Source organism: Biomphalaria glabrata, chromosome 3 (genome assembly GCF_947242115.1).
Source record: "Biomphalaria glabrata chromosome 3, xgBioGlab47.1, whole genome shotgun sequence".
NCBI classification, from domain to species: domain Eukaryota; kingdom Metazoa; phylum Mollusca; class Gastropoda; family Planorbidae; genus Biomphalaria; species Biomphalaria glabrata.
This window is the reverse complement of record NC_074713.1, coordinates 53,938,323-53,944,322: the sequence shown is the minus strand read 5'-3', so window position 1 is coordinate 53,944,322 and position 6,000 is coordinate 53,938,323. Positions and strand designations below refer to the sequence as shown.

General features: G+C 38.6%; 2 non-coding genes across 2 annotated transcripts; both read left to right on the top strand.

Annotated features, from left to right (window-relative positions):
- The first annotated feature begins 1,435 nt into the window (after positions 1-1,435).
- On the top strand, positions 1,436-1,507 carry Trnaa-ugc (transfer RNA alanine (anticodon UGC)). Its single transcript has one exon. It is a non-coding gene; the product is annotated as a tRNA-Ala (tRNA).
- Positions 1,508-2,880: 1,373 nt separating this feature from the next.
- Trnaa-ugc (transfer RNA alanine (anticodon UGC)) lies at positions 2,881-2,952 on the top strand. Its single transcript has one exon. It is a non-coding gene; the product is annotated as a tRNA-Ala (tRNA).
- Positions 2,953-6,000: the final 3,048 nt, after the last annotated feature.

The window sequence follows — 6,000 nt, the reverse complement described above, 5'->3', positions numbered from 1 at the left end:
TTAGCCGTAACAAACTTCTTTTATTGGGGAGGGGGGGGGGGGGGAGGAAACAATGTAGACGCCAATTTGTGCTTTTGTTCAGATAGGGTGCCCATAGTTAAACAGGGCAAATATTGAGAGATGGCTGTTGCTGTTGTAAGTGCTGTTCTAAGTGCTGTTGTAATCCAAAAATTTTTTTTTACTTGAAACAAAAATCATGTAAAAGTAGTTATACCAAAGCCCATCAAATCCTGGCAAACAAACATTTAAGATGACAGACTGAAAAAAAGATAAGGAAAAGAGAGAGGAAGGAGAAAGAATAAAGGAAAACAAGAGGAATATAAAGAAATGTTGAAAAAGAGAGAAAGAGCGATAAAAAGAGATAGAAAGAGACGAAAGAGAAAATTAGACAGAAAAGAGATAGAGAAAGAGAGAAAGAGGGAAGATAAGGGAAGAAAAAAAAAGACACAGAAAAAGATCGGTAGATATAGATATAGAAATATAGAGACAATAAGGAAAAGAGAGACAAATAGGAAATTAGAATTAGAGGAAAGAGAAAGAGAGAAATAAAGAAACAAATGAGAACTATGGAAATAAAATTTGAAAGAGATGAAAAAGAGAAAGCAACACTAGAAAAAGAAATGACAAAATAGAGAAAAAGAATTGGGAAATAGAGATGTACAGATGCTATAGTATTAACAAAAATAATGAGTCTTATAAGCAACAATTCTTAACGCTTAAAAACTCCTACAGAACCAAAAACGGAGAGAGATCGCTGACTAACTGCGTAACATTTCCCGTTTCTACGGCGCTCTGCCCGCAGGATATTTACCCAGATTATGTCCCGTACGGTCCCTTAATCCACACTTTCTTACCGGGAGAATAGTCGAAATAGAGTTCGCTTCGTTCAAGAGCTAAACTCTATTATCAACTCCCTAAACCCCCCTCTCCCTCCCTCACCACCCTCCACCCGCGCCCCATGCTTCTAATTTCTTCAGGGAGCATATTCCCTCATGTAGAAAAGGACACACACACAAAAATATTATTTTTTTTATACGAGAGTTTTTCTTTATTGAGTTTGAGACGGTTCTCTAGGGCCCGTTTTTTTTTTTTTTTAACCAGGGCAATGATTGTTTACATGTGAATGGGCTATAATCTACCATTTGGTCGGTGTGTGTGTGGGGCGGGGGGGGGGCATGGGTTTAAGGCGTAAAGAGTTCCATCAACGACCCTTTGCCATTGAGCGTATCGCTTTGCTGGATACATGGCTGTGTGTATTCATTTACTTTCATAAAAGAAACAATTTGCTCAATGTGATGTAGCACCCCACGAACCCTCGAACCACGCCCGTGAACCCCCCCCCCCCAGCGAACATTTCAACGGCTGGATGTGACGACGATCGTGACTTGCACGCGAGGTCATAATAAATCCATAAAGAGTAGCATAAATTGTATGTGGGGATGTAGCTCAGTGGTAGAGCGTCCGCTTTGCATGTGAAAGGCCCCGGGTTCGATCCCCGGCATCTCCATTTTTTTTGCATGGACTTCATTTCGTTTGTTTTGATCATTATCTTTGTCATAACTTTATAACCCCCATTTATAAGGCTAAATCGTGACTTGCACGCCAGGTATTAGAGAAATACATTTTTTTTTGCTTATATGCTTAACTAGCCTGACATTACCCGCGGCCTGCGGGTCTTAGTTTGTGTTTTACAAATCTAGTGGATTGGATTTAGATGCATGTTAAACTTAGCTAATGATCCTTTCAAGTTTTTCTCTTTCGCTACGAAAATAAAATTAGTTTTGCGAAAATGGGTTTACCCGAAGCCGATACACTCATATCTATTAAAAACGAAAGGAGCGATAGATGAATAGGATATAAAGTACAATTAAAACGGGTTTACCCGATTTGTTCAATGAATGGGATTATAAGTACGTCAGGACGTCTAAATTCGCAGATATGTGGAACGAATTTATGGAAAAATGCTTTTGAAACACAAAATTGAAGGTTAATTTTATTAAATAAAATATATTGTGTCAAATGTGTCAAAATATTTTGTGTCATGTGTCAAAGTAAAAAACTATATGTGCAAATTTTACTTTTTAAAAGTAGATCTAGATTAAAATCCTTTCGATCTTTTCTCATTTCAACATTGTAAACAAAGCCTAGATCCATAAAATACTATAGCTTTAATAGAGTCGGTCAACATTTTTTTTTTTTTTTTTTAGGATACATACACTACGGTCTAAGTTAGTACCCAAGGAACATTTCTGCCAAGTTTTATCAAGATCGGTCAAGGAGTTTTTATTTCTATTCCTAACATATATACATACATACCCCTTACTTTCTACTTTATAGTATATATATGGAAAGACAAAGGCTTAGCCCTCGGCACCAAAATCAGACTGATGCGCTTCCTGGTCATGGCCACATTTTTATACGCTTGGGAGTCTTGGGCGCCGACTGCAGAGCTAGGGAGGAGGATCTTACCAATGGAATTGAGGCGCTATGGAAGGATCCTTGGTATCACATACAAAGACCGCATCACAAACCAAGAGATTAGAGACAGGGTTACTGCAGCGATCGGACCCCAAGATGATCTGCTAACTAGTAACTAAAGTTTAAAAAAAACAAAAACGCAATCTTAAAGTCTATGGCTATATTACAGAATCTTCGGGGCTCGCAAAGACCTTCCTTCAATGAACAGTACCAGGAAAAAAAAAAGAAGCAGACAGAGAAAGCGATGGGAAGACAACATAAAAGAATGGACGGGCCTGCCATTGAAAGAGGTTCGAACTAAGGCTTAATACAGAGAGGAATGAGAAAGACGGTCGACGCGTCTTCCTTGGTGCCCCAACGGTCAAACACATTAAGAGATAGGTAATGGTACTATGTAAATGTGTGGATGTAGCTCAGTGGTAGAGCGTCCGCTTTGCATGTGAAAGGCCCCGGGTTCGATCCCCGGCATCTCCATTCTTTTTATTTTTTATTTCGATTAATTGCTTTTTTGGTCACTGTCATCACTTGGAAAAATAATAAGTTTAACCATGACCGACACCCAAGAATGTATTTAGATTCGGCTTTAAGCTATTTGAGATATCGGACCCCTTATGATTCGGCAGTAAGCTATTTGAAATATGGGACACCTTGTGATTTGGCATTAAGCTATTTGAGATATGGGACCCTTTGTTATTCGGCAGTAAGCTATTTGAAATATGGGACCCCTTGTAATTTGGCATTAAGCTATTTGAGATATGGGACCCCTTGTGACTTGGCATTAAGCTATTTGAAATATGGGACCCTTTGTGATTCGGCATTAAGCTATTTGAAATATGGGACCCCTTGTGATTTGGAATTAAGCTATTTGAAATATGGGACCCCTTGTGATTCGGCATTAAGCTATTTGAAATATGGGACCCCTTGTGATTTGGCATTAAGCTATTTGAAATATGGGACCCCTTGTGATTTGGCATTAAGCTATTTGAGATATGGAACCCCTTGTGATTCGGCAGTAAGCTATTTGAGATATGAGACCCCTTGTGATTCGGCATTAAGCTATTTGAGATATGGGACCCCTTGTTATTCGGCAGTAAGCTATTTGAGATATGGGACCCCTTGTTATTCGGCATTAAGCTATTTGAGATATGGGACCCCTTGTTATTCGGCATTAAGCTATTTGAAATATGGGACCCCTTGTTATTCGGCAGTAAGCTATTTGAGATATGGGACCCCTTATTATTTGGCATTAAGCTATTTGAGATATGGGACCCCTTGTTATTCGGCAGTAAGCTATTTGAAATATGGGACCCCTTGTTATTCGGCAGTTAGCTATTTGAAATATGGGACCCCTTGTTATTCGGCAGTAAGCTATTTGAGATATGTGACCCCTTGTGATTCGGAAGTTAGCTATTTGAAATATGGGACCCCTTGTTATTCGGCAGTAAGCTATTTGAGATATGTGACCCCTTGTGATTCGGCAGTTAGCTATTTGAAATATGGGACCCCTTGTTATTCGGCAGTAAGCTATTTGAAATATGGGACCCCTTGTTATTCGGCAGTTAGCTATTTGAAATATGGGACCCCTTGTTATTCGGCAGTAAGCTATTTGAGATATGTGACCCCTTGTGATTCGGCAGTTAGCTATTTGAGATATGGGACCCCTTGTTATGCGGCATTAAGCTATTTCAGATATGGGACCCCTTGTTATTCGGCAGTAAGCTATTTGAGATATGGTACCGACATAAATAAATGCATTCCTTTGCTTTTTCTTTAAAACAATATTTGTGGGCTCCTGAGATGTAGTTTATGTTTCCAGTAGGTAAATCCGGCAATGGCAACACCATGACATCATTTAACTTGGTGAGACACCCCAGGACAGTAGACGAATGAAAAATGTAGCGATAATACGTAATAACTTTAAGGGAGGCAACTCAAGGAGCAGGAATGTTTATTCACAGGACATCACAAATACATTATAACCTCTATCTCTAGCACAGTCTTTTCACTTCGGCTCTAGAGTTGGGCAGGAGTCGTTCTCTTCTTCCCAATGTTGACACCCTTCTGTTTGGTTTCTAGAAGTGCGCACCTTCTGCACTAGCCTGGGTGGCGGTGCGCATGGCAGGGTTATAACAATACGTAAGATACGAACCAGTACGTAGTTTGTTACATGACAAGCCTCTTGTCGCTCCTGTCGTCGTTTTTTTATATATTTTTGTTGGCGTTGTCGTCATGGCTGTTGATGTCATTTTGGTGGCGTTGGTGATGTTGATGTCATCTTGGTGTTGTTGTTGATGTTGTCATCTGGGTGTCGTTGGTGATACTGATGTCATCTTGGTGCCTTCGTGGCTGTTGATGTTATCTTGATGTTGTTGTTGATGTTGATGTCATCTTGGTTTTGTTGTTGATGTTGATGTCATCTTGGTTTTGTTGTTGATGTTGATGTCATCTTGAAGTCTTCGTTGATATTAATATCATCTTGGTGCCATCGTGGCTGTTGATGTTATCTTGGTGTTGTTGTTGATGTTGATGTCATATTGGTGTCGTTGGTGATGTTGATGTCATCTTGGTGTTGCTGTTGATGTTGATGCCATCTTGGACAACACACACAGCACCTGTGCCTCCACAAACATATTTATCCGAATTTCGATTGGACAGAAAAGTTGTTTTGTTTTTTTACGGTTGGGAAAAATGTCGTAATTAAGAAGTGTCCCGCTTGTAACATGCTTGGAATAAGTAAATACAGTTCCGGATTTACGACAGTGTGTCTACCAAGGACCTTACCTTCCACAAACTCAAAAAAAAAAAAAAAAAAAAAAAATTTAAAAAGTACAACTAAAATATGTATATTAAATATTTATTTTAAAAATAGTCAAGCTAGATTAAATACATAAGACCGCCGTTTCTCTCTTTTAAAATATAGCATGCTTTTAGATTGAAGTATTTTCATTCATAACTGTATGTTTATTATAGCTTTTGAAAAAATTGCAGCGGCCTTCACAAAAATCCTGCCCCGGGGCCTCCACATGCCTATATCCGGCCCTGACTACATTTAGTAACTGCCAAAGTTTATTTCGGTAACGGACTTTGGTTTAAAATGTAGTTGCCAGATTACAAAGAAAGATAATTAATGCGCAGATTAACGATTTAGGCTCTGAAACTTCTAACGTTGGGAGTCAAATGAGTTCCCTTGGTTATAACTCGGGATGTAGCTCAGTGGTAGAGCGTCCGCTTTGCATGTGAAAGGCCCCGGGTTCGATCCCCGGCATCTCCAAATCTTTTTCTCATTCCTCTTAGTTTTTTTTTAATTCAAGAGTTATTAAAGGCAAAATAATCACATTATAAGAGGTACGAAGAAGGAGAAATCTATTTCAAAAAAACATTTCAAATATTTTTTATAAAATAACAATTAAATAAACAAGAAAAAAAAGAGCAGCTGATATGACTACATTATCTTTAATACAAATTAATTATTGTTTTGTCATTTCATTATTCAATTTATCTTATCTCATATAATACAGACGT